Raw genomic sequence first — 27,819 nt, 5'->3', positions numbered from 1 at the left:
CCATGCACTAGCTCAGATGCTTAGACTATGGTAAGACCAATAAGAGAGATCATTTGGGTTTTGTCCTGGATACTCACATTTCAGAAATATGGAAGAACCGAGATTGAGACAAGAACAGAAGCTGAGAGTTTGAGTTGGAGGGCACAAGTCTCTGTCTAAGCTCTCCTTAACTGCCCTCTGGAGCCACTGGTGAAAACGAGTCATTGAGCAGCAATAGGGAATGTGTGATGGATGGGCAAACATTCAAAATGAAATGTCATGATTGCAAAAAGAATGTAAATATCTACCTTAGGCACAAGATGGTTGATGGTATGGACACTGATATGATCTGTTATTCCCTGGATAGAATGCTCAGAACTGTGCACTGTCATACACTACAATTAGCTGAGGACATTCGCAGTTTCAGTATCACCATGCAGTGAATAATCCCTGTCTTTGAATTCATCTTAATGTACTGTTGCTGTAGGTTTATTTTTAAATAATGGAATACCAAAACCAGGGCTTGTGAAACACTTTTGGCATATCTCAGTAAGGGGTCATAATAAAAAAAAGGATGAATTTAATTGAACAATATTTTACAGCCTTGGGTTTAAGAGGGAAGAGCAATCATAACAGAATTTTGCTGCAATTCACCCTTCCGCGTGGCCTTTTGTTATTGCCAGTTTCCACATCTATTCTTGAATGCTAGAGATGAAAACTGCAGATGCTGGAATCCAAAGTAAACAAATAAGAGGCTGGAAGAACACAGCAAGCCAGGCAGCATCAGAAGGTGGAGGAGTCAATGTTTCAGGACTCAAGAATGGTTGACTTCTTGACTTCTTGTTAAGTTCTCCACCTCCTGATGCTACCTGGCTTGCTGTGTTCGTCCAGTCTTCTGTTTATCTATTCTTGAATACTGGGCAAAAGTGAGGACTGCAGCTGCTGGAAACCAGAGTAAAGATCAGATTGGTACTGGAAAAGCACAGCAGGTCAGGCAGCATCCGAGGAGCAGGAAAATCAACATTTTGGGCAAAAGCTCCTCGGATGCTGCCTGACCTGTTGTGCTTTTCCAGTACCACTCTGATCTCTATTCTGGAATACTGGCTGGTAAGTGGCCTTTTAGAGTGTTTGACAGTGAATGTGAAAACATGAATTGATGAAGACCAATAGGGAAAATGTTTAAGAGCTGGTTGGTGGTTACAGAACTGATGTATGCCAATTAGAGTGGTGTGGAGGGTGGGTCAAGGTTAGAATCTAGAGCAGATGGTCCACTAACACAAGTCCACTTACGTATCAAGTGATTTTGTATTAATAAGTGCAGTCTTTGTATTCTGGGAGGAACTTCTGCTGAATCACTAGAAGCTCATTATGGTTAATTCTCCTACAGGGTCAGGTGGCTGTGCAGAGTGCATCAAACCACAACTTGAACATACTTAGTGGCATCTGTCCAGAACTTGAGGGGCTTTCTTATGGCCTGTTAAATCATACATTTAGTAGTGATATTCAAAGTGGTATTGGTGGGCTTCACTGTTGCTGTTTTTAAAGGGGTGTCATGAGACAAGTTTATAATGCATATCCTTTATCTCTTAGCAGCTATTCCTTCAAGTCTACTTCCACATTATGCACATGGCCAGGAATCCTGTGTACACCAAATAAACAATGTTTTAGAACGAGCTGCACTTGGACTACCATTGGAGTGGTAGTCTTTACAGATGACAAAGATTCCTTCGTTCTTTGGGCATCCACAAATTGCCCTGTGTATGCAGAAGATAGTGGGTTAAACCCATAGGAAACCAGCAAGAATCATAAAATTGCCTGAATATATTAAGTTGCATCATCACAGAAAAAGTTGACATTAATGCTGACCTGTCAAACAAATCCAATCTGTCTTCTACATTTGTGAGCAGCCAGCTGGGCTATCCTGAATACGTCTATAGCAGTCCATGAAGAATCAAGGGACAAAAATGTTGCAGGCTATGCTGACTTTGATAGCCATTGATAAAGTCCAGCAAACAATAATTCTTTCTCCAAGAGCTACTGATGTCTTGTCATTGACTGATGTGACAACCCAATCCTGCTTGAGACTCTGGCACAGGATAGGTGATGGAGAATATGCCACTATCTGTGGATCCTGTTCCATGAATACTGCATTCTGCAAGCAACAACTTTCTGCTGCTCCCATCTTAAGTGCTCCTTCCCTGTATTCCCCTCTCTGTTATGCAACTCCAGGTCTCTGACTGGTAAATAGCTGCAGATGCTGGTGCTATTAATCTTGTTCCGGATCTGAGGTACAAATTAAGACAATATAAGTGGGCATCCATCCTGATGTGATAGAACAACTTTGAAAGTGCAGAAAACAACATCTCAGCAGAACTATGTGAAGAAACCCTTTCTCACAATTAAGTAAGGAAGTAACTACAAATATTGAGTGATGGAGAAGTGGTGAATTGAGCCTGGCTGAGATCTGTGGTCCAGCTGATAGGACAGAGTGTTTGACGTTGTAGTCACTGACCTTGAAAACTCATTTGAGGCCATTGAATGTCATTCAGTTCCTTAGGTATTGAGTTCCAAGGCCATTTGCTTGGATGACCTTTTAACTATGGGTTTGATATGTGCTGTGGATACAACTTATCTCTTTCCCTTTCCATCCCCTACACCAAGAACTCCAGAAAACATCTGAAATGTTTAAAGCTCCTGCTCTTTAAGTTGCCATATTTCATCGTTTCTAAGCAGAGGTTTACATACTGCATCACTTCTGACAGCTGAAAGAGCCATAACCCTCTGCCCTTTAAGGAATCCAGGTTTGCATTAAGCAGAGTAATCTGTCTAAGAGGTACTAGAGAAAGGATGGTCTGCTATAAAATGGAGGCTACCAGCAAAAGAGTTAGGGTATTATACATTTGGGTTTTGATGCAAGGTCCATTTCAATAAGCAGACATCACAAAAATCACAAAATCAGAGTGTTCCTTGCATTCCATTGAATGGGAGTATTTTAATCCCATACAATGTTTTAGTTGATTTTCCAGATTGATATGACATTTGCATTGGTCAAAATGGAGTCTGTTCTATCAATTTATGCTACAGCAGTTGTCATAAAGCTAGTCCTTTTTTTTCTAAAAGCTGTTCCTTGGTTCAAGGAGATTCTGTCCTTGATTCTTTTTCAGAGGGGTGGTAAACTGGGCCGAACTCCAATTGGTCTGGTTTGGTAGAGAGATGAAAAGAATTTTGAGAGGCCTTTTGTTTATCTGAGACTTCAGGCCAAAGTGGTCATGTTTTAGAAGTGATCTATATGATTAAACGGGAGTGGTCAACTCTTTAGCTTAGCTGAGCTGAGCTGAGCTGAGTTGAGCTGTTTTTAGTTCACACCTGAACTGGGAAGTTCAACAGGGAGCTGTGTGGAGACTCTCTCTCTTTTCTGCCCTTTAACTTCAAACTGTAAGCATGTGTTCCATTTATACTGGTGTTTAAAGTGAGTTTGCTTATTGGGACTATTGTGTATGTTTGGAACAACCTAATTAAGTCTAGTTTGGATCGGCTGTAGGCTGAGTACTATAGGGGCTCTTTATTCTGTTCTTTGTGTTTCATTGTGTAATTTTGTGAATAAATGTTTTGCCTGTTTTACAATGTAGTAGTCAACCTAGCTAACTTACTCTGGGTAATTTTCACTGTACACTTACTGAAACAAATTGCGAAGTTAGATCTAGGGCTGCCTGCTTAAGAATGTTTTGAGTGGTCTGGCCTAGTCCATAACACAGTATATAAAAAAATCAGGACATAGATTTTCCAATTAATGCTCATCTTCAACAATCTCATTCCTGTCTCCAGTACGGAGATCAAAGGGTGGTTTCCAATTGGTTGTGAGTACAGACAATGCATTGGGGTATATATGAAATCAGACTTGTGATAAATCTAATTCAGTGGAGAACATATGGAGCTGGTCACTGAAGGATCAGGAATTGGGTTGGAAAAATAATTGAAATAATGAGGAACCTACGATAACATACAGAGAGTTCAGAAGAACCGAATTACTGAAAATAGACTTCTCGTGAAAACACTCCTGACAGAAAATGCTGTGCAGGTGGATGAACAAATAATTTTACAGTCAAAATGAAAGTTTAATGCAGATTTATGTTTAATGAAGATAATCTAACATATACTCAATTGACTGAACGGCCCTTTGCTGTATATCTCAATTAATCTTAATAAATCTGGATCAAGATATTGCTGTATTTCACGTGAAAAAACACACCTTAGGGGGTGTCCTAGAGCTTTGAGTGCAGCTGGTGGTTTACTCAAGGGTGGTTCAACACGACTTTGAGATGCTGAAGTTGATGACATTATCTTGTATTTATAAATGGGGCTTCCCATCCATGCCAAAACCAGAGATATTCAAATGGTGAATTGGGAGGAAAGGGGAGTAAAATGGAGCATTAAGTGCTTCCTCCACACTTAACAATTTGGATGTGTTATAATTTACCCTGCTGTATCATTCCTATTTTATTCCAGATTTCCAGCATTTGTTCACTTTTATGTTAAAAGATGTTTATTATTGATTATGGAAAAACAAAACATTCAAAGAAAAATGATACAAAAGGATGTTAAAGCTAGCAAGCTGGAAGATGTATATTATAGTCTTGCTGCCCTAATCCTATTATATCTGACAGACAAAAAGGCTTATCCCAATTAGGTCATTGCAGGTCCAGTGTTTCTTTTGAAGGAAATGGGGTATTTTTAAAAAATGTTGAGAAGTTCTGTGAAATCTGAATGAAAGTCTTCTTTAAATAAAAATTAGCACATACATATCCTGTGAATTTAAACAACCCATATAATATAACAATTGATGGATAATGAAGCTGCAAATTGAAAGTGTTTATTTTTCAGTTCTTTGGTTAGAACAATACAGCAAGTCCTGTTTATCACCTCTGTAACATATCGCAGCATCTGGACACTAAAATGTTTTATTCAGGTGGTGCCTTGCAATCTTCCTGGGAAGTGCAATGTTAATCTCTTATTTGACTGAGTTTGTAGCTTCAGCTGTTGGTTTGCAGAGGCATTATAGGCTGCTGTTCAGGAAAGGAATCAACATAAGGCTGTAGTTATGTGTCTCCTGGCAACTGGTCAGGAGGTAGCATTTGTGGTCTCCAGGAAGTCTCACTGCCTCTTTAGTGCAGCACGTCCAGGGAGCAAGAGGTTCGGGATGAATACTGGAAGAGAGGATTATATAATCTCAGAAGAAAGAAAATGCATTATTCCTGGTTCTAAAACACCTCTCGTAAACATTACAAAGATGTTTCAAATCTTGTCAGAATTTCCTTAAGGGACGATCCACTTTTATGAGATTGTCTCATGTTTGTCTAAGCAAAAAGAATCAGATTCTTAGACTTTCAGATCAAAGATAGAATGACCAGTGTTGCTCATTGCATATCTTGTTCACCCACCTTCGTATTTTATTCAGGGCAGCATCAGCATCTGTCCCATGCGCTTCTCTTCCCCTTTTGTCACCAGCAAAAATCCCATCATTTCCCAGTCCCCTTCAGTTCCAAACAATCACATCAGACTCAAAATGTTAGCTTTGTTTCTCTCTTCACAGATGCTACAGACTTGTTGTGTTCCTCTAGCATTTTCTGTTTTTATTTCAAATTTCCAGCATCCACAATACCTTGCATTTATTTTAAGTAAGAGTTGTGAGCCCCTTTGATAGATTCAGAGAAAATCTCGCAGACGTATAATAGGGAGGTCTGAGTTTACCTAACTACATCTAGCAAAAGAGAACCTGCACATTGTTCCTTGACAGTCAACAGGATTGCCATTATTGACAAACCCACCACCAACATACTGGGAGTTACTATTGAACTGAAAGTTTCTGGACGAGCTACATAAATCCTGTACCTAAAGAGTGAATCAGATGCTGAATATTCTGTGACAAGTAATTCACTTCATGTCTTATCAAATATGTCTATCAATCACAAGGTCAAGGGTGTGGTTCTGGAAAAGCACAGCAGGTCAGGCAGCATCCGAGGAGCAAACGCCCTTCATCAGGAATGAGGCTGGGAGCCTCGGAGTTGGAGGGAATAATGGGAGAGGGGGGGCTGGGGGAAAGTAGTTGAGAGTGCGATAGGTAGATGGAGGTGGGAATAATGGTGATAGATCAGAGGGAAGGGTGGAGCAGATAGGTGGGAAAGAAGATGAAAAGGGAGGACAGGTCATGAGGGTGGTGCCGAGTTGGAAGGTTAGAATTGGGGTAAGGTGGGGAGAGGCGAAATGAGGAAACTGGTGAAATCCACATTGATGCCCTGGGGTTGAAGTGTTCCGAGGTAGAAGATGAGGCATTCTTCCTCCAGGTGTCAGTTGGTGAGGGAGTGACAATGGACGAGGCCCAGGACCTGCATGTCCTTGGTGGGTGGGAGGGGGAATTAAAGTGTTCAGCCACGGGGCTGTGGTGTTGGTGGGTATGGGTGTCCCAGAGATGTTCTCTGAAGCACTCTGCAAGTAGGTGTCCTATCTCCCCAATCTAGAGGAGACCGAATCGGGAGCAACGGATACAGTAAATGTCATGTGTGGAAATGCAGGTAAATCTATGAATGATGTGGAAGGCTGCTTTGGGGCCTTGAACAGAGGTGCGGGGACAGGGGGGAGGGTGGAGGTGTGGGCGGAGGTGTTGCAATTCCTGCGTGGCAGGGGAAGGTGCCAGGAGGGGAGAGTGGGTTGGTGGGGAGTGTGGACCTGACAAGGGAGCCACAGAGGGCATGGCTTTTACAGAATGCAGATAAGGGTGGGGGGAAGTATATCTCTGGTGATGGGGTCAGTTTGTAGGTGGGAGAAATGGCAGCGAATGGTGCAATGTATACGGATTTTGGTGGAGTGGAAGATGAGGACCAGGGGAGTTCTGTCGTTGTTGTGGCTGGAGTGCTGGGGTTCGAGGGCGAAGGTGGAGGAAGTGGATGAGATGCGCTGGAGGGCATTATCAACTATGTGAGAGGAGAAATTGCGGTCTTTAAAGAAGGAGGTCATCTGTGTGTTCTGTGGTGGAACCTGTCCTCCTGTGAGCAGATGCGGTAGAGGAATTGGGAATAAGGGATAGCGTTTTTGCAGGAGGCAGTGTGGGAAGAGGTGAGTCCAGGTAGCTGTGGGAGTCGGTGGGTTTGTAGAAGATGTCAGTGTTGAGTCGGTCCTCGCGGATGGAGATGGAGAGGTCCAGGAAGGGGAGGGAGGTGTCAGAGATGGTCCAGGTGAATTTAAGGTTGGGGTGGAACTTGTTGGTGAAGTTGATGAATTGTTCGACCTCCTTGTGGGAGCACGGGGTGGCGCCAATGCAGTCATCAATGTAGCGTAGGAAAAGGTGGGGAATGATGCTGATGTAACATATCCAACAAAGAGGCAGGCACAGCTGGGATCCATGTGGGTGCCCATGGCTACCCCTATTGGCTGGAGAAAGTGGGAGGATTCAAGGGAGAAATTATTGAGGGTGAGGACCAGTTCAGCCAAATGAATGAGAGTGTCAGTGGAAGGTAGAGACACCGGGAGAGGAGGAAACAGAGGCCTTGGAGGCCCTGGTCATGGTGGATAGAGGTGTATAGGAACTGGATGTCCATGGTGAAGATGAGGCACTGGGGCCCAGGGGAACAAAAGTCTTGGAGGAGGTGGGGAGTGCGGATGGTGTCCTGAACGTATGTGGGAAGTTCCTGGACCAGGGGGGATAGGACAGTATCAAGGTACTTGGAGATGAGTTCAGTCGGGCAGGAGTTGATCCCTCAAATGATGGGTCGGCCGGGTAGTCAGGTATGTGGATCTTGGGTAGGAGGTAGAACCAGGCGGAGTGGGATCCCTGAACTATGAGGTTGGAAGCTGTGGGTAGGAGATCCCCTGAAGTGATGAGATTGTGGATTGTCTAGGCGATGATGGTTTGGTGATGGGAGGTGAGGTTTTGGTTGAGGGGGCAGAAAGAGGACGTGGCTTTGAGTTGGCACCTGGCTTCAGCTGTTTAGAGGTCAGTGCGCCAAACCACCACTGCACCCCCCTTGACTGCTGGTTTGATGGTGAGGTTGGAGTTGGAGCAGAAGGAATGGAGGGCTGCGCTTGCGAGGGTGTGAGGTTGGAGTGGGTGAGTGGGCTGGACAGGTTGGAGTGGTCAATGTCCCGGTGACAGTTTGAAATAGAACATAGAACATAGAAAATAGAACAATACAGCATGAACAGGCCCTTTGGCCCTTGGTGTTGCACTGACCCATGAACTATTCTCTGCTCATCCCCCTACACTATCCCATCATCATCCATGTGCTCATTCAAGGATTGTTTAAATGCCTCTAGTGTGTCTGAGTTAACTACATTGGTAGGCAGGGCATTCCATGCCCTTACCACTCTCTGAGTAAAGAATCTGCCTTTGACATTTGTCTTAAATCTATCACCCCTCAATTTGTAGTTATGCCCCCTCTTACAAGCTAACATCATCATCCTAAGAAAAATACTCTCACTGTCTACCCTATCTAATTCTCTGATCATCTTGTATGTCTCTATCAAATCTCCCCTTAACCTTCTTTGCAATAAGAACAGACCCAAGTCTCTCAGCCTTTCCTCATAAGGTCTTCCCTCCAGATCAGGCAACATCCTTGTAAATCTCCTCTGCACCTTTTCCAATGCTTCCACATCCTTCCCGAAGTATGGCAACCAGAACAGTACACAATATTTCAACGGTGGCCGCAGTAACATTTGTATAGTTGCAGCATAATATTGTGGCTCCGGAACTCAATCGCACAACAATTGAAACCTAACACACTTAACAGCACTATCAACCTGGGTGGCAACTTTCAGGGATCTATGTACATGGAGTCCAAGATCCCTCTGCACATCCCCACTATCAAGAATCTTTCCATTGACCCAGTACTCTGCATTCCTGTTATTCTTCCCAAAGTGCATCACCTCACAGTTATCTGCATTGAATTCCATTTGCCACCTCGCAGCCCAATTCTGCAGTTTATCTAAGTCTCCCTGCAATCTGTAACATTCTTCCAAACTGTCCACTACACCACCGACTTTAGTGTCATCTGCAAATTTATTTATCCATCCACCTATTACTGCATCTAAGTCATTTACAAAAAATGACAAACAGTGGTTGTCCCAAAACAGACTCTAGGCTGAATATTTTCCATCAACCACCACTCGCTGCCTTCTTTCAGAAAGCCAGTTTCTAATCTAAACTGCTAAATTACCCTCAATCCTATGCCTCTGCATTATCTCCAATAGCCTACCATGTGGAACCCTATCAATGGCTTTACTGAAGTGCAAGTATATCACGTTAACTGCTCTACCTTCATCTACATGTTTGGTCACCTTCTCAAAAAACTCAGCGAGATTTGTGAGACATGACCTGCCCTTGACGAAACTATGTTGACTATCTGAAATCAAATTGTTGCTTGCTGGATGATTATAAATCTCATCTCTTATAATCCTTTCCAAAACCTTTCCTACAAAAGAAGTAAGGCTCACTCATCTATAATTACCTGGGTCATCTCTACTACCCTTCTTGAACAAGGCACAACATTTGCAATCCTCCAGTCGTCTAGTACATAATCTGTAGACAATGATGACTCAAGTATCAAAGCCAAAGGCTCTGCTGTCTCCTCCCTAGCTTCCCAGAGAATCCTCAGATAGCTCCCATCTGGCCCAGGGGACTTGCCTACTTTCACTCCTTCTAGAATTAATAACACCTGTTCGTAACTAATCTCAATCCTTTCTTGTCTAATATCTCGTAGCTCATTCTTCTCCTCTACAATATTCTCCTTTTCCTGAGTGAAAACCAATAAGAAATATTTGTTTAGCACCTCTCTGATCTCTACAGGGTCCTCCTTCAAGTTCCCACTTCTTTCTTTGACTGGCCCTATTCCTACCCTAGTCATCCTCTTATTCCTCACACACCTATAGAAACTTTTAGGGTTCTCCTTTATTCTATTTGCAAAAGACTGCTTGTGTCCTCTCTTTGCTCTTCTTAACTCTCTCTTTAAATCCTTCCTAGCTGATCTGTAACTCTCCATCACCTCATCTGAACCATCTTGCTCCATCAACGCATAAGCCTCCTTCTTCTTTGTAACAAGAGATGCAATTTCTGTTGTAAACCACATTCCCTCACCTTATCGCCTCCTCCCTGCCTGACAGGGACATACCTATCAAGGACACACAATATCTGTTCCTTAAACCAGCTCCACATTTCCATTCTTTACATCCCCTGCATTTTGCTACCCCATTCTATGCATCCTAATTCTTGCCTAATCGCATTATAATTGCCCTTGCCCCATTGGTAACTCTTGACCTGCGGCATGTGCCTATCCCTTTCCATCGCTAAACTAAACGTAACTGAATTATGGTTACTCTCTCCAAAGTGCTACAACTAAATCTAACACTTGGCCTGGTTCATTACCAAGCACCAGATCCAGTGAGGCCTCCCCTCTTGTTGGCCCTTTGACATGCTATGTCAGGAAACCCTCCTGTACACATTGGAAAAAAACTGATCCATCCGACGTAGTAGAGTTATTGCATTTCCAGTCAATGTTGGGGAAGTTAAAGTCCCCCATAATGACCACCCTGTTCCTTTCACTCCTGCCTAGAATAATTTTGCCAATCCTCTCTTCCACCTCCCTGGAAATCTGAGGCGGCCGATAAAAAACTCCAAGCAGTGTGACCTCTCCTCTCAGCCCACACTACCTCAATCGGCAATTCCTTATCAACAACTTTTTCAGCCACCGTTATACCATCTTTAACTAACAAGGCCACACCTCCCCTCTTTTATCATCTTGCCTGTTCTTAATCTATACCCTGGAACCTGCAAAATCCATTCCTTACTCTGCTCTATCCATGTCTCCGAAATGGCCACAACATTGAAGTCCCAGGTACCTATCCATGCTGCAAGCTCACCTTATTTCGGATTCTTCTGGCGTTGAAGTAGACACACTTCAAACCAGCTTGCTGCCTGCCAGCACATTCCTGTGAACCTGAAATCCTGTCCCTGTCCTCCCTACTCTCATCCCCTCTGCACTGCAACTACACCTCAGGTTCCCATCCCCTTAATGACCTAATTTAAACCCACCCAAATAGCACAAGCAAATTTCCCACCCAAGATATTAGTACCCCACTGGTTCAAATGAAGACTGTTTGTAAAGGTCCCCAGAATGAGCTCCAATTATCCAAGTACCTGAAACCCTCTCTCCTGTACCATACTTGCAGCCATGTGTTCAGCTGGTATCTCTCCCCATTCCTTGCCTCACTATCATGTGGCACAGGTAACAAACCAGAAATAACAATTCTGTTTGTTCTAGCTCTCAGCTTCCACACTAGTTCCCTGAAATCCTGCCTTACATCCCTAGCCCTATTTCTACCTATGTCATTGATACCTACATGGACCCACGTCTTGAGGCTGGTCACCCTCTCCCTTCAGGACCCCAAAGATACAATGCGAGACATCACGGACCCTGGCACCTGGCAGGCAACACATCATCCGTGAGTCTCGTTCATTCCCAACAAACCTTCTATCTCAGCCTCTAACTATTGAGTCCCCAATGACTAACACTCTCCTCCTTTCCTTCCTTCCCTTCTGTGCAACAGGGACAGGCTCTGTGCCAGAGACCTGGGCCCCACTGCTTGCCCCTGGTAAGTCATCCTCCTCAATAGTATCCAAAACGTGTTTTTCAGGGGAACGACCACAGGGGATCCCTCCACTGACTGTTTTCTCCCCTTTTAAACAGTCACTCAGCTTTCTTCATGCCTAGGAGTAACTATTTCCCTGAACTCATATCTATCACAGCCTCTGCCTCCCGAATGATCCTAAGTTCATCCAGCTCCTGCTCCAGTTCCCTAACACGGTCTTGGAGGAGTGAGAGTTGAGTGCACTTCCTCCAGATGTACTTGGATGGGACACCAATGGCATCCCTCACCTCAAACATCATACAGGAGGAACATTGCTCTCCCTGCACTGCCATCCCTGCTCGTCCCTTTATCACAAATTGAAAAGGAGACGCTTATCTGATGTGTCCCTGGTCTTTAAGGTTAGAGGAGGTGGTTGGGTGGGAAGCCCTACAAAGATAGGGTCTCGGATTTAGAAAACACCGACTTGTATAGCTGAATGGAAATCAAAAAAAGAAGTCCCTCCTTTCCCAGAAACCTCTGCTCTCTGATTTTGAATTTAAAAGCTCAAATCAGTGACTCACTGCTCCTGGCAGACCCTGGTCCAAGCTCCCACCCTTCAAGTTGCTGCTGCCGCTGAAAAACAAAAATGGAGGAGTCCCGCACTCGAGCTAAGTTTTTAAAGGTTCAAATCAGTGACTCACTGCTCCCGGCAGTCCCCTGGTCCAAGCTCCCGCCCTTCGAGTTGCTGCTGCCGCTGAAAAACAAAAATAAAGAGATCGAGGACAGGTAACAGACCAGCACTGGGTGTCCAGGTGGATGGGGTGTGTTGGAGGCAGGAGAAGGGGTCGTCTGAAGATGGGCAGGAGCCTTGGTAGAAAAAGTAAGGTGGAGGTGGCGGACGGAGTATTCAATGTCACAATGCATGTTGAATTTATTGATCCAGGAATGTAGGGGGATGAAGGTCAGGCTTTTCAATCTCAAGACAGAAGTCAATATACAATGGAATACTCTCTACTTGCCTGTACTTGTGCAGTTCCAAAAACACACAAAAAATGAAACAGCATTGAGGGAAAACATCCTGTTTGAATATTTTACCCACCACCTTCAACATTCACTCCCTTCGCCAATGACACATGGTGACAGTAGTACCTACCATCTACCAGATACATGGCAGCAACTCAACCAAGCTCTGCTGGCAGCACTTTTTCATCCTGCAAACTCTACCACCCAGGAAGACAAGGGCAGTAAATGCATGCGGGCATCACCATTTGCAAATTCTACTCCAAGCCACATACCATCCTGATTTGAAACTGCATTGTCATTGCTCTCTGGTAACAGGGTCAAAATCCAGGAAGTCCCTACTTAATGGTCCTCTGGGTGTAGTAGAGTGTATCATGAAATAGACTGCAGCATTTCAACAAGTTGACCAGCTGCCAAGTTCTCAACAGCAATAAGAGAAGAGTAAAAATGTTAGCATTGCCAGTGACACAGCCCATGAAAGAATATAAAAAAAAGTGAACATGATTGCAGTCTAATCCTCTTAAAGATTCCTTCGCACTAGGTCTTATTATTAACCTTTTGTTCCCAGATAATATATCTTTAATTTGCAGAGTCACTGCCATATGCCTGAAAGCATTTTTTATTTTGTGCTTAGCCATCTCCCCTGTGGCACTTCATTCCTCATTGGTCTTATTTTAACTTACGGTTTTACAATCAGCTTTCCTGAAATTGAGTTCATTTATTGTATTCTCTGTCACTCTTCACCATCTCTCAATAACAAATCCAATACGTCATTGTATTCACTGCGGCTAAAACAGTCCAAGATTTGAGATTTTCCACCAGCTATGTTCATTGGCATCATTCTAAATGAAATGTAACCACTTTTCTAGTTCCTGTTTGAACCAACAAGTGACAATCTTTGTATGTCTAAATGAACAGAAGTAAATTGGAAATATAGGTTTTTATAGTTAATTGAAGTTGGACATTGGACAAGTAAGTAAATATTTACACAATTTGACACATTTATCAGGGGGTGGGGTGAGAGGTGGTTGCTGGTTGGCATATAAATCTTTACATTAGTCATCTTAAATTGATTACACAGCCTTTTCATTCTTTGTTCATGGGTCATAGGCATTTATGGCCTAGGCCTAGTCACCTTGGAAGAGGTGATAGAGTGTGGTTTTCTTAAAATATTACTGACTGACCTTGTGGTGTCAGGACACGGAGAAAGCCATGAGAAAGGGTGTTCAAAAATTTTGATCCAATGCTGATGAGGGGCCAGCAATATATTTCCAAGTCAGGATGGTGTTTGATTTGGAAAGGAACATGCAAGTGATGGTGTTTCTATGCAATTCACTGTCCTGCCCGTCTAAGTGCTGTTGAGGGAGTCTTATTGAGTTGTCACATCTTGTAGGTGGTACACGCAGCCAATCCAGTGCATCAGTGGTATAGGGAGTGAAAGTTGAAGGTGAAGGATAGGGTGCCAATCAAGTAGTTGTCTTATCCTGGATGGTGTCAAGCCTTCTGTGTGTTGCTGCAGCTGCCATCACACTCCTGATTTGTGCCTTTGTAGATGGTTCAGGCTTGGATGCTGCCTGACCTGCTGTGCTTTAACCAGCAACACATTTTCAGCTGTGATCTCCAGCATCTGCAGACCTAATTTTTTACCCCAGGCTTTGGAGAGTCAGGACGTGAATTATTTGCCACAGAATTCCTGGTTTCTGACTTTCTCTTGTAGCCACATGTGTACAACTGGCCCAGTTCAGTTTCTGATCCATAGTAACACCCAGGGTGTTGATCATGTGAGATTCCTGTTAACATCATGGGGCAATGGATAGATTCATTTTTATTCATGGTCATTGCCTGGCACTTGTGCAGTGTGATTGTTAGCTTCCACTCATTACCAAAGCTCAGAACATGTCTAGGGTCTTGATACAAATATTTTACAATTATCAGTGAACGTTCCCACTTCTGACCTAATCATAGAGGGAATGTTGTTAATAAAACAGCTGAAGATGGTTGGGCCTAGGCCACTACCCTGAGGAACTCCTGCAGAGATGTCCTGGAGATGAGAAGGCTAAAAACACAACATTTTCCATTGTGCCAAGTATGACTCTGATAAACCTGAAATTTAGATTAGTTCACAGTGCTGAACTGGATAATATGCAGAAAATTACTGCAGTACAGCTGGTGTAGACAAATTTCAGGAATAATTTTAGTGATTGATTTAGTTTTAACCATTCATTTAGAACATGAGAGTTTATACCTTAAAACAGTTCAGATGAAACAAATGAAAAAGGGGAATAAATCTAGGGGTGTGAAGACTACATATGTTTTGTGTTTTGAATATGAATTGGGATAATCTTGAGTTGACATTCGTTAAAGGGTAAGTTTGTTTATAGTAAGCATGTTTTCTTTATTGCATTCTTGATTAAACTTGATGTGAATTTTTTTATCCTAGATACTGGTCAATGTCAGGCAATATTATCACCTTAATGAAAAGCAAACTACAATGGATGCTGGAGATATTCAGTGAGTCTAGAAGCATCTGTAAAGAGGGAAACAAAGTTAATATTTCAAGTCCCATGACCTTTCTTCAGCAGGGAACATCACAACCTTGGTGATTTCAAGGGCTCCTTTATACATGTGTGACAGCTCATGGAATAGTGAGGTCTCTCTACAGTGACTCAAGGTCACGAGATCAACCAAACTAGCTTTTATTTTGCTCATTTTTTTTGTTTGCGATATAATGAGATTCCTGTAAATCTTGACACTGTAACTGATGGTGTGATACTGATATCAGCAAGAAAGAAGAAGCAGTCTGGAATGAGCCTGTGAAAGCAGAGGCCCTAGAGACTACATTAGTGGGCTGCATTTAAGAACTAAAGATGTAAAGTGGTAAATACTGTCAGTTCTGATATAACGCGACAGTTCCATTCTTGTGTGATCGCACATTAGAAGAAAATCATGCAATTGCAGCACCATTTAAACTAATGGGGCTGGAATTACATTATAGCTAATAGAGGTATGAAGGGTTCACATTTTACAAGTAACGTTCTAATTTCTTCAATCAAGTTAAAGCCAATTTGTGTTGAAGAAACACGATATAGCAGAACCGACTGTAAAGGAAAATTACAGGATACAAGGATTGGACATTTCCTGTTTTTAAGGTGTGAGTGGGGATGGTGAGAGAGGGGTTGGCCAGTGTTTTTAGTGCTGAATAATATGCCATCTCCACTCCCAAGGTGTGCTGCTGTACCACACATGATTCAGTTTATTAAGGATTGACTAATTTGCTTTGGTAGGTTTCTTGGCGAATCAGAGAGCTACATATTGGCAATAAAGACAGAAACTGTTGGAAATGTTCAGCAGGTCTAACAGCATCTATGGAGAGAAATCAATGTTAAATCAGAACTGTGAGGCAGAGGCAGTCCCTGTGGAATGTGATGTGGCTGTGGAAACGAGTTTTAGCAAATACCTCGTCAAACACCCTGCGAGTAATAGTGAAATTAATAAAGGTGGACAAGAGAAAAGTTGGAATGAAAATCCTGTCAGAAAGACAAACAAAACTTCTTCAAGGTGGGCATGCCCAGAAGAGATGTGGCAGTAAGTCAAATATTAAATAAAAGCCTACGAATGCTGGAAATCAGGAACCAAAACAGACATTGCTGGAAAGGTTCAGCAGGTCTGGCAGCATCTGTGAAGAGAAATGTTGACCTGAAATGTTAACTCTGATTTCTCTTCATAGATGCTGTTGGACTTGCCGAGCTTTTCCAGCAACTTCTGTTTTTGCTTCTGATTTCCAGCAGCCACAATTCTTTTGGTTTTTACCTTGATATTGAAGTTGCTGACCAATCAGGAACTGGCAGCTTTTGATTGGCTGACAGACTGCTTCTAGCTCCTAAAGTCTGCCAGTAAAGGCCTACTTCTCAGAGTTGGACACCCCAAGTAGTTAATGTGTGTTCCTCACAATATGGGGAGTTGGGATATCGGAAGGAAAGGTAAGTGGTGTATTATAGAGGATAGCTCCTTGTCCCATCATTCAAACTCTGACTGCCCCAGGATTAGGGCTTTGGAGGCCTCCTCCTAACCTGCCAGGAACTCATTTTGCCCATAGGGGAGGCATGTAATCAGGGATGTGGCAAGATGAGACCCATAAGTGGCCATTGGTTGGTCAGTTAAGGATGTTAACTGGTGCTAAGTCAAGAAAGTTTTGAACTAATTAATGAGTTGGTGAGAAGGTGATGAATTTCTCTTTTGGGTGTACTCACACCATCGTTTCCCATTCTAGCCATCTTTCTCACTTACTCCAGGTCAGGGAAATCATACCCGATGAATTGAAGACATTTGATTAGAGAGAAGCAGCCAGTAGCCTCAGGGACAATGAATCTGTGGACACCAACATCCCAGAATACTCCATATACAAGTGGCAGAATTGGTTCAAAACTCAAGATAAAGCATTATTTGAGAAATGGGTGCAAAAAGATGTATCCTGCATTGCAGTGGCACATGAAATACTGTTATATTGTCTCCAGCGTCCACAGTAGGTGTTTAAACAAGTATCTGGCCTTGTACGTGTGCTACAGTGAGGAGGCTGAGCACTGTTAATGAATGATCTAAGTTTGCTCAGAAACAAAAAGGAAGTGTGATCCTATTGGTCGTTAGGGTTTTCCTGTGCCCGAACCAGAGGTCTTTAAAAAGAACTATTGACATTGTCAATGGCCGAGTATTTGTTTTCTTTTGAACTTATTTTCATGGGGATCTGGGACAACCCAGGCTACCAGAGGCCTATCATTGATCACCATCCTCGACTTATATCCTGCTCCCATTCAGTTGTACCCAATGAGCTCGAATGGTCCAAATTCTACAATTACGTCTCATGGTAAAGGAGACACTCTCATCACAATGGAACTTCTGATAAGGCTCAAGTCCCAATTTCAAGCAAGCCTTGGGCCTCAGGCTTCTGTTGTAAGCCTTCATCATTTCTGATCCAAAAGGTGTCAAAGGAAATTTCTCTCAAGTTTCACCTTTGCCAAAGGCACGTCCAGACACTAAAAACACATTCATAAAGACACAAAAGCACTTGGATGGAAATTAACATTTGTTGCATAGGAACAAAATTTATCTTATATTATTTATCAATTTTATCCTTTGAATATAATCATATTCAGCAGCATCATTAATGTTTAGTACAAAAAGCTGCAGTGAGAAAATGACAGTAGGATATAGATAACAAATGCATAACCAAATTATATATTCATTCCATGGTAAACAAATCCAGGGTCATCCATTACGCACTCATGATAATGCAAGTCTCCAAATAATAAGTGAGTCTTTTACTAAATATACTGCCAAACAATTATAGGATAATGCAGATACTATTAATTAAGCAGTTATGTGTCAAACATTTCTATTCTTCTTGAATTCTCTCTTCTGAGACAGGTCCCTGGTGAACCACAGGAAAATGCTATGATGCTTCACTAGGTATAACATGGAGGCAGATGCAAGGCTTCTCAAACTAAGGACAATATCCCAACAATTGTTAATAAAATGAGACCCACTCCAGGCATCCACCCAACTGGTGGCTTTGTCAACATTGATAAAGCAACAATGGGTTTTTGTCCAATTGAAACCTATAACCTTTCAGTCTTCATATCTCTGAAACGTCTAGAAGCAGTCATATAGGAGACAACGAATAGTCATATGGACAAATGTGCCCAATTGCAGTGGACTGTAAGCAATAACACAATGAATAAATGTTCCCTTTTTTGCTGGAGATTCCTATAAATTTTTCAGTAGATACCACTACCATAATTATCTTTCAATAAAATCCTTGGAGAATTTCAAGAATAAATGTTGATAGAGTGTTAGTGAAAACTCAGCAAAGTGTCTCAGAAAGATGGCTGATGTGGACCAACACTCCTTTTTGAACACAGTGGGGTCAGTTGATCTTCTTTGAAAAGTAAACAGTGATCACAATCCTTAACAATAACTTCTTTGGCATTGTTCATCTGGCTACTGTTTGGTAAGTAAGCAAGTAATTGCACAGCAACCCAGAAAGCTTCTGTGTAGTCTCTTTAATATTTGTTAGAAGTCGAATTAATTAGTTACAAAAACCTTCATCATCCTTGGAGGTGTCTACCATTAACAGTTGCTTAACCTCTTTACGTCAAACAGTCGAGTCACCAGGAATTACAGACGAAGGTCCCACCTTGAATACCTACTTTAGTGCATAAATTACCCAGAAAAGAATGCCAGCTCTTTGGCCTGTGTACATTGATGAAAACAAAGAGTCAAAATAGTTTGTGGCAGGTGAGAAATATTGCACTGATATAAATTACTGCCTTCCAGCTATTGAAACTGAAATGAGTTCACATCAAAATCTACTCACTAATGGACACATACCCATGTCATAGACAGCCCCAGGTGTAAGGCAAAAATAAAATCAGAAAGGCTTAATGAAAATGTATTAATATCCCATGTCTTTTTAAAAAGCATTTTTTAATTACAAAGATTTGAGAGTTGAGAAGACTTTTCTGACTGCATGAAACAATAATCTTTAGAAACTGTGATTGATACTGTTTTAAACCTGACAATATGACTTTGAAGTATCACTTCTTCAAAGGATGGAAGTTTCAGTCGTGGTGTTACTTGAACAATCTTCTATGATGAAACCCTGCTTCATTTTGGAAAAATGGAGATTGTCAGATGCACATTCAATGGGCTGAAATTTATATGGTGCCATGTTCCACCTAAAGATCAGTTAAGAATCTTTCCACAATAAGACCGGTTTTGTACTCCGTGGGGTGTTAATTGCCTCAGGGATAGACTGCTGCCCCAATCTGGAAGGGACGTCTCACTTTAGGAATCTGATTAACCAATCACTCTGTAGCCTCAGCAATACCAAGATTGAGGGGTGAGACTACAGCCTGTCCAGCCAGAGAAAAGGAGATTCTGGAGGCTGGACTGATATAATTTTCGGGTATTGCTGAAACTTGGTTGGCAAACCTCAATTAGTGGAGATAGATGATTGGGGCCAGTGCCAAGGGTGAAGGAGGGGTATAATCTTGAGGGGTGATCCCTCCAATGGGTACATGGATATGCAAAGTTGGCTCCACTCTATACGCCCACCCCTCTTGCCTGACCACAGTCTACACAGGGAAAGCACCATGTTTCCCACATTGAGGCTGGGAATACTGCAGTGAGTAATTCTCACCTCCTGCCTCCCCAAAACCTATCTACAAAGTGCAAGTCAGGAGTGTGATGGAATACTCCCCATGTGCTTGGAATGGTGTAACACTAAAAACACTCAAGAACCTTGACACTATCCACGACAGAGCAGCCGACTTGATTCACTGCATTCACAGGAATCCACTTCCTCCACCACCAACACGAGATCACAGCAGTGTGTATTCTCTGTAAGAAGCACTGCAGAAATTTGCCTGAGATCCTTCTTTGTAAGCATGTTCCAAACTCCCAACCACTTTCATCTAGAACAACAAGGGCAGCAGAAAAATAGGAACACCACCACCTGCAAGTTCCCCTCCAAGCCACTCACTATTTCAACTCGGAAATATAAACTTTTTTTATTTATTCATTCACACGGCAAGGGCATCGCTAGCTAGGCAGCATTTATTGTCCAGAGGGCAGTCAACCACATTGCTGTGGGTCTGGAGTCGGGTTTATGTCTGACTGGGTAAGGATGGCAGTTTCCTTTTCTAAAGGACAAAGGTAGACTAGATGGGTTTTGCCAACAATCGATAATGGAATCATGGTCATCTTTATTTCCAGGTTTTTAAAAAATTGAATTCAAATTCCATGATCTTGCGTGGTGGGATTCCAATCCCAATTCATTATCTGGGTCTCTGAATTAAAGGGAGAAAGTAAGGACTGCAGATGTTGGGAGTCAGAGTCAAATATATTGAAATTCCCGATGAAGTGCTTATGCTCGAAACACGATTCTTCTGCTCCTCGGATGCTGCCTGACCTGCTGTGCTTTCCAACACCACCCTTTTCCTCTCTAGGTTAACAGTCCAATACCTTCCCATATATTGTGTTTGCTTCTGTGTCACTGGGTCAAAATCCTGGAATTCCCTCCACAACAGTATTGTGGATCTACCTACAACACATGGATTTCAGTGGTTCAAGAAGGCACCTCATAACCACCTTCTGGGTGTAGGCAGTAAATGCTGGGCAGCCAGTGATGCCTAAATCCCACAAGAGAATAAAAGAAACTCCAGGCAAGATAGCAGCAGGAGCAGGATGAGGCACTTAGGTGGCCATGAACAGGTAATTCAATGGCCTCAAGTGTGGCTGAGCTACTCATGTCTCCATCACTTCTGGAGACAAGTCAAAGCTGAGCAGGAGGGCAGAACACACACTGTACCTTACAAGCCTGACCAACAACATACTGTCACCCTCCAACCTGCTGATGGGAGATTACTAGCTCCACATCTACTTGTATTTCATTGAATCTTTGTGTATATTAGTAAGTTAATTTGGGAAGATCAGCCCTTTTTGAAGTTTCTATATGATCCCTAAGAGTCACATGGTATGTTTGATAATAAATGATACCCATTCTGTTTTTTATTTCCTGCTCCTCCCAATGGAAGATACTTCCCAAACAGAAATGTTCATTTAAGTGTAATTATCCCAACTGTTCCTTATCCTATGACTGTTCTACCATGAGTTATATCAAGATTTTCAGTTTACAGAAGAAACTCGACTATCAGAATTCCAATTATCTGAAAATCAGATTATCTTAAGGAGAACTCGAGGTCCCGATAGAAACATTACTGTTTCCAGCAGTGTTCGTGTCCTTTGTTTACAGTGATTAAACAGGCATGGTTTCCAAAAGACTGACCAACCGCCCTCTCTCTCCGACCACACTTTCCCCGGAGTTCTACAGAGGAGTGTACGCTAACCCTCCACCTCACTTCCCAGGAATAATCTCTCCAACATTGTCCTGTACAGGGCAAACATAGAACCTGTCAAAACGTTGCAGTAAAAAGTTGTGTTTGTGTGTGTGTCTGTGTGCATCTGTGCACTATTGGGAGACTTACCCCACAAAGGCAGCAGCAGTCTTGTTGGTGTGTAGTTCAGATGCCCCAGAGAGAGGCCGGGGTTGGACGGGGCCTTGCGCGCTTTGTGCCGGGGGAGCGGGTTGGATTGTGTTAGGGGGGTGTAGTTGGACCGGGGTGGGAGCGGGGCTAGGTTTGGACCGGGTTGGGGGCGCAGTGTTGGATGGGGGGGGGGAACGAGAGGGGGGCAGGGTTGGGGGCGGGGTCTCGCGCGCTACGTGCTGAAGTCTCCTGAATAGGGAGCAGATTTTAAAACTCCGAGCCCCAGAGGAAAGGCATTTAATCGATTTTCCGAATAATCAATTGTCCGAAAAAATAGTGCCGCCCATCACGTCCTGACAATCGAGTTTCCACTATATATTCCTTCAAACAGATCAAAAGTTAACAGTATATTGGAGGCATCTGCCCAATGTTTTCAGCTACTATCATGAGCAATTTTCAAGTTCATGCCACATTTTAAACAATCAATTAACTCTTAGTGCTCAGTGATTGCTAATACAACAGTTTTGTTTTTAAATGTTATTGGAAATCTGTCTGCTTTGTAGTCAAATTAACCTAGAATTCAATAGTAAAGGCTGTTCTTAACTCCAGAAAACTTGCTAAATTTTTTTTCAGGGCATGGTTAGGACAACTGCCAGAGATCTCTTTAAAGAACACTGGTCAGGCCACACATTGTCTGTGATAAAACAGTAGCTGGTGCATGGGTCTGGGAAGGCAGTGATAATATTAATAGGTGAGTAACCCAGAACCCCAAACAAAGATGCTGGGGACATTGGTTCAAATTACACCCATCACTGAAAATCTGGAATTAAAAGTTAGCTTAATGGTGACCAGGTAACCCATAAAAACCAATCTGGTTCACTAAATCTGCAGACATGTGACTCCAGACATGCAGCAATGTGGTTGACTTTTAAATGTCGTCTAAAATGACCCAGCAATAGGACAATCAATGCCAGGCTTATCAGCAACACCCAATAACAATGATAAAACAAAGTGCATAGTCTGTTGTAATCTCAACTGGAAACAATTCCCATGTGTCAACTTCCTTTTCAATGTTTTGGGATGGAAGGTTGGGCGCCTTTTTACAGATGAGTTTCCACTGAAGAGTCCAGTATGTGTCATAGATGGAGTATTTTCATAAAGGGGTGAATAGGAAAGGAAGGCAGAAAATCAGCATTCTGGTGATTTGGGTTGGTGGATGGATAGATGGGCTGTAAGTCAAAGAATCATAGTCATAGGGTCATTCAGCACTGAAACAGACTCTTTGGTACAACTCATCCATATTGACCAGGTTTCCCAAATTAAACTTTGCCTACATTTGGACCACATCCCTCTAACCCTTTCCAATTTATGTACTTTCCCAAAATATCTTTTGAAGTTTGTAATTGTACTTGGCTCTACCCCTACTTCGAGTAAAAAGTGAGGTCTGCAGATGCTGGAGATCAGAGCTGAAAATGTGTTGCTGGTTAAAGCGCAGCAGGTCAGGCAGCATCCAAGGAGCAGGAAATTCAACGTTTCGGGCAAAAGCCCTTCATCAGGAATGAGGAAAGTGTGTCCAGCAGGCTAAGATAAAAGGTAGGGAGGAGGGACTTGGGGGAGGGGCGATGGAGATGCGATAGGCGGAAAGAGGTCAAGGTGAGGGTGATAGGCCGGAGTGGGGTGGGGGCGGAGAGGTCAGGAAGAAAATTGCAGGTTAGGAGGGTGGTGCTGAGTTCGAGGGAATCGACTGAGACAAGTTGGGGGAGGGGAAATGAGGAAGCTGGAGAAATCTGAGTTCATCCCTTGTGGTTGGAGGGTTCCCAGGCGGAAGATGAGGCGCTCTTCCTCCAACCGTCGTGTTGTTATGTTCTGGCGATGGAGGAGTCCAAGGACCTGCATGTCCTTGGTAGAGTGGGAGGGAGAGTTAAAGTGTTGAGCCACGGGGTGGTTGGGTTGGTTGGTCCGGGCGTCCCAGAGGTGTTCCCTGAAGCATTCCGCAAGTAGGCGGCCCATCTCCCCAATATAGAGGGGGCCACATCGGGTGCAGCGGATGCAATAGATGATGTGTGTGGAGGTGCAGGTGAATTTGTGGTGGATATGGAAGGATCCCTTGGGGCCTTGGAGAGAGGTAAGGGAGGAGCTAGTTTTGCATTTCCTGCGATTGCAGGGGAAGGTGCCGGGAGTGGAAGTTGGATTGGTGGGGGGTGTGGACCTGACGAGGGAGTCACGAAGGGAGTGGTCTTTGCGGAACGCTGATAGGGGAGGGAAGGGAAATATATCCCTGGTGGTGGGGTCCGTTTGGAGGTGGCGGAAATGACGGCGCATGATACGCTGTATACGGAGGTTGGTGGGGTGGTAGGTGAGAACCAGTGGGGTTCTGTCCTGGTGGCGGTTGGGGGGGCTGGGCTCAAGGGCAGAGGAGCGGGAAGTGGAGGAGATGCGATGGAGGGCATCGTCGATCACGTCTGGGGGGAATCTGTGGTCTTTGAAGAAGGAGGCCATCACGGCTGTACGGTATTGGAACTGGTCCTCCTGGGAGCAGATGCGGCGGAGACGGAGGAATTGGGAATATGGGATGGCGTTTTTACAGGGGGCAGGGTGGGAGGAGGTGTAGTCCAGGTAGCTGTGGGAGTCAGTCGGTTTATAGTAGATGTCTGTGTTGATTCGGTCACCCGAGATAGAAATGGAAAGGTCTAGGAAGGGGAGGGAGGAGTCTGAGACAGTCCAGGTGAATTTGAGGTCGGGATGGAAGGTGTTGGTAAAGTTGATGAACTGATCAACCTCCTCGTGAGAGCACGAGGCAGCGCCGATACAGTCATCGATGTAGCAGAGGAAAAGGTGGGGGGTGGTGCCAGTGTAGTTGTGGAAGATGGACTGTTCCACATATCCTATGAAGAGACAGGCATAGCTGGGGCCCATGCGGGTGCCCATGGCAACTCCTTTATTTTGGAGGATGTGGGAGGATTGGAAAGAGAAGTTGTTCAAGGTGAGGACCAGTTCAGTCAGTCGAAGGAGGGTGTCAGTGGAAGGGTACTGGTTGGTGCGGCGGGAAAGGAAGAAGCAGAGGGCTTTGAGTCCTTCGTGATGGGGGATGGAGGTGTACAGCGACTGGATGTCCATTGTGAAGATAAGGCGTTGAGGACCGGGGAAGCAAAAATCATGGATGAGGTGGAGGGCGTGGGTGGTGTCCCAAACGTAGGTGAGGAGTTCTTGGATTAAGGGGGACAGAACCGTGTCAAGGTACGCGGAGATGAGTTCGGTGGGGCATAAGCAGGCTGAGACAATGGGTCGACCGGGGCAGTCAGGTTTGTGGATTTTGGGCAGGATGTAGAAACGGGCAGTGCGGGGTTGTGGGACTATGCGGTTGGAGGCGGTGAATGGGAGATCCCCTGAGGTGATGAGGTTATGGATGGTCGGGGAGATGAAGGTTTGGTAGTGGGAGGTGGGGTCATGGTCAAGGGGGCAATAGGAGGAGGCATCCTCTGCAATCTGTTGGACGCCATTAAATACGCGGCCGCTACAGCGCCCGCGGCACCAATGGCTGACGACGACCGTGACGTCACTTCCGCCCCCACCGACCTCGCAGCCTCTGCGATCGCCACCCAGACAACCGCTTCCACGATCGCCAGGAAAATCGCCGACGGATTCGCGACCCCCGCGGCTATCGGGAATGACAACGGTTCTTTCGTCGCCACAACCATTTCCGCCCCTTCGGTTGCTGTCGCCGCACTCCTTCCGCCCCCAGTGACATCACTAACCCGCACGACCATAATGCCTCAGGTGTCTCCGCCCCCACGCGTAACCCCGCCCCCACGCCGACTTCCGTCACCACGCGTGACCCCATCCCACACCGAGCTTCCTCACCACATCTAACCCCACCCCTACGTCGATCTCCGTCCCCGCCCTGCCCCTAACCCCGCCCCCACTCCCAGCTCCAGTCCTACACCAGGTCCTAGCTCCCAACCTTGCCGGATCTTCACCATCCCTCCAGACCTCCCCCACTCTGAGGATGAAAGATCAGTCCTCAGCAGAGGCCTCACCTTCATTCCTCTACGCCCTCGGATTAATGAGTTCAACACGCGGCGAGATATTGAACAATTCTTCCGCCGCCTTCGCCTCCGTGCCTACTTTTACAACCAAAACTCCCGACTACCCTCTGACGACCCCTTTTCTCACCTCCAACACACCCCATCCTCGTCTTACCCGCCCTCGATCTATTTATAGCCAACTGCCGCCGCGACATTAACCGACTCAATCTGTCCACCCCTCTTACCCACTCCAACCTCTCACCCTCAGAACGTGCAACCCTCCACCAACTCCGCTCCAATCCCAACCTCACCATCAAACCGGCAGACAAGGGAGGCGCGGTAGTAGTTTGGTGCACCGACCTTTTTATACCTCTGAGGCCAAACGCCAGCTCGCGGACGCGTCCGCCTATTGCCCCCTTGACCATGATTCCACCTTCCACCACCAGACCATCATCTCCCAGACCATCCATAACCTCATCACCTCAGGGGAGCTCCCATCCAACACCTCCAACCTCATAGTCCCACAACCCTGCACCGCCCGTTTCTACCTCCTGCCCAAAATCCACAAACCTGACTGCCCCGGCCGACCCATTGTCTCAGCCTGCTCCTGCCCCACCGAACTCATCTCCGCGTACCTTGACACGGTTCTGTCCCCCTTTGTCCAAGAACTCCTCACCTACGTTCAGGACACCACCCACGCCCTCCACCTCCTCCATGATTTTCGCTTCCCTGGTCCCCAACGCCTTATCTTCACGATGGACATCCAGTCCCTGTACACCTCCATCCCCCATCATGAAGGACTCAAAGCCCTCCGCTTCTTCCTTTCCCGCCGCACCAACCAGTACCCTTCCACTGACACCCTCCTTCGACTGACTGAACTGGTCCTCACCCTGAACAACTTCTCTTTCCAATCCTCCCACTTCCTCCAAACTAAAGGAGTTGCCATGGGCACCCGCATGGGCCCCAGCTATGCCTGTCTCTTCATAGGATATGTGGAACAGTCCATCTTCCACAACTACACTGGCACCACCCCCCACCTTTTCCTCTGCTACATCGATGACTGTATCGGCGTTGCCTCGTGCTCCCACGAGGAGGTTGAACAGTTCATCAACTTTACCAACACCTTCCATCCTGACCTCAAATTCACCTGGACTGTCTCAGACTCCTCCCTCCCCTTCCTAGACCTTTCCATTTCTATCCCGGGTGACCGAATCAACACAGACATCTACTATAAACCGACTGACTCCCACAGCTACCTGGACTACACCTCCTCCCACCCTGCCCCCTGTAAAATCGCCATCCCATATTCCCAATTCCTTCGTCTCCGCCGCATCTGCTCCCAGGAGGACCAGTTCCAATACCGTACAGCCGTGATGGCCTCCTTCTTCAAAGACCACAGATTCCCCCCAGACGTGATCGACGATGCCCTCCATCTCATCTCCTCCACTTCCCGCTCCTCTGCCCTTGAGCCCCGCCCCCCCCAACCGCCACCAGGACAGAACCCCACTGGTTCTCACCTACCACCTCACCAACCTCCGTATACAGCGTATCATGCGCCGTCATTTCTGCCACCTCCAAACGGACCCCACCACCAGGGATATATTTCCCTCCCCTTCCCTATCAGCGTTCCGCAAAGACCACTCCCTTTGTGACTCCCTCGTCAGGTCCACACCCCCCACCAACCGAACTTCCACTCCCGGCACCTTCCCCTGCAATCGCAGGAAATGCAAAACTAGCTCCTCCCTTACCTCTCTCCAAGGCCCCAAGGGATCCTTCCATATCCACCACAAATTCACCTGCACCTCCACACACATCATCTATTGCATCCGCTGCACCCGATGTGGCCCCCTCTATATTGGGGAGATGGGCCGCCTACTTGCGGAATGCTTCAGGGAACACCTCTGGGACGCCCGGACCAACCAACCCAACCACCCCGTGGCTCAACACTTTAACTCTCCCTCCCACTCTACCAAGGACATGCAGGTCCTTGGACTCCTCCATCGCCAGAACATAACAACACGACGGTTGGAGGAAGAGCGCCTCATCTTCCGCCTGGGAACCCTCCAACCACAAGGGATGAACTCAGATTTCTCCAGCTTCCTCATTTCCCCTCCCCCACCTTGTCTCAGTCGATTCCCTCG

The 27,819-nt window shown here is 45.1% G+C and overlaps 1 long non-coding RNA gene across 1 annotated transcript; it reads right to left on the bottom strand.

The window, feature by feature from the left end:
* Nucleotides 1-4,885: 4,885 nt before the first annotated feature.
* LOC132820399 (uncharacterized) lies at nucleotides 4,886-21,800 on the bottom strand. Its single transcript, XR_009645193.1, has 3 exons — nucleotides 21,654-21,800; nucleotides 12,294-12,346; nucleotides 4,886-5,183 (listed from the first exon to the last, which is right to left on the bottom strand). It is a non-coding gene; the product is annotated as an uncharacterized LOC132820399 (long non-coding RNA).
* Nucleotides 21,801-27,819: the final 6,019 nt, after the last annotated feature.

The sequence above is a fragment of the Hemiscyllium ocellatum genome, chromosome 1 (assembly GCF_020745735.1).
Source record: "Hemiscyllium ocellatum isolate sHemOce1 chromosome 1, sHemOce1.pat.X.cur, whole genome shotgun sequence".
NCBI classification, from domain to species: Eukaryota; Metazoa; Chordata; class Chondrichthyes; order Orectolobiformes; family Hemiscylliidae; genus Hemiscyllium; species Hemiscyllium ocellatum.
The sequence above is the reverse complement of the archived record's forward strand: the minus strand, read 5'-3'. Positions and strand labels throughout refer to the sequence as shown.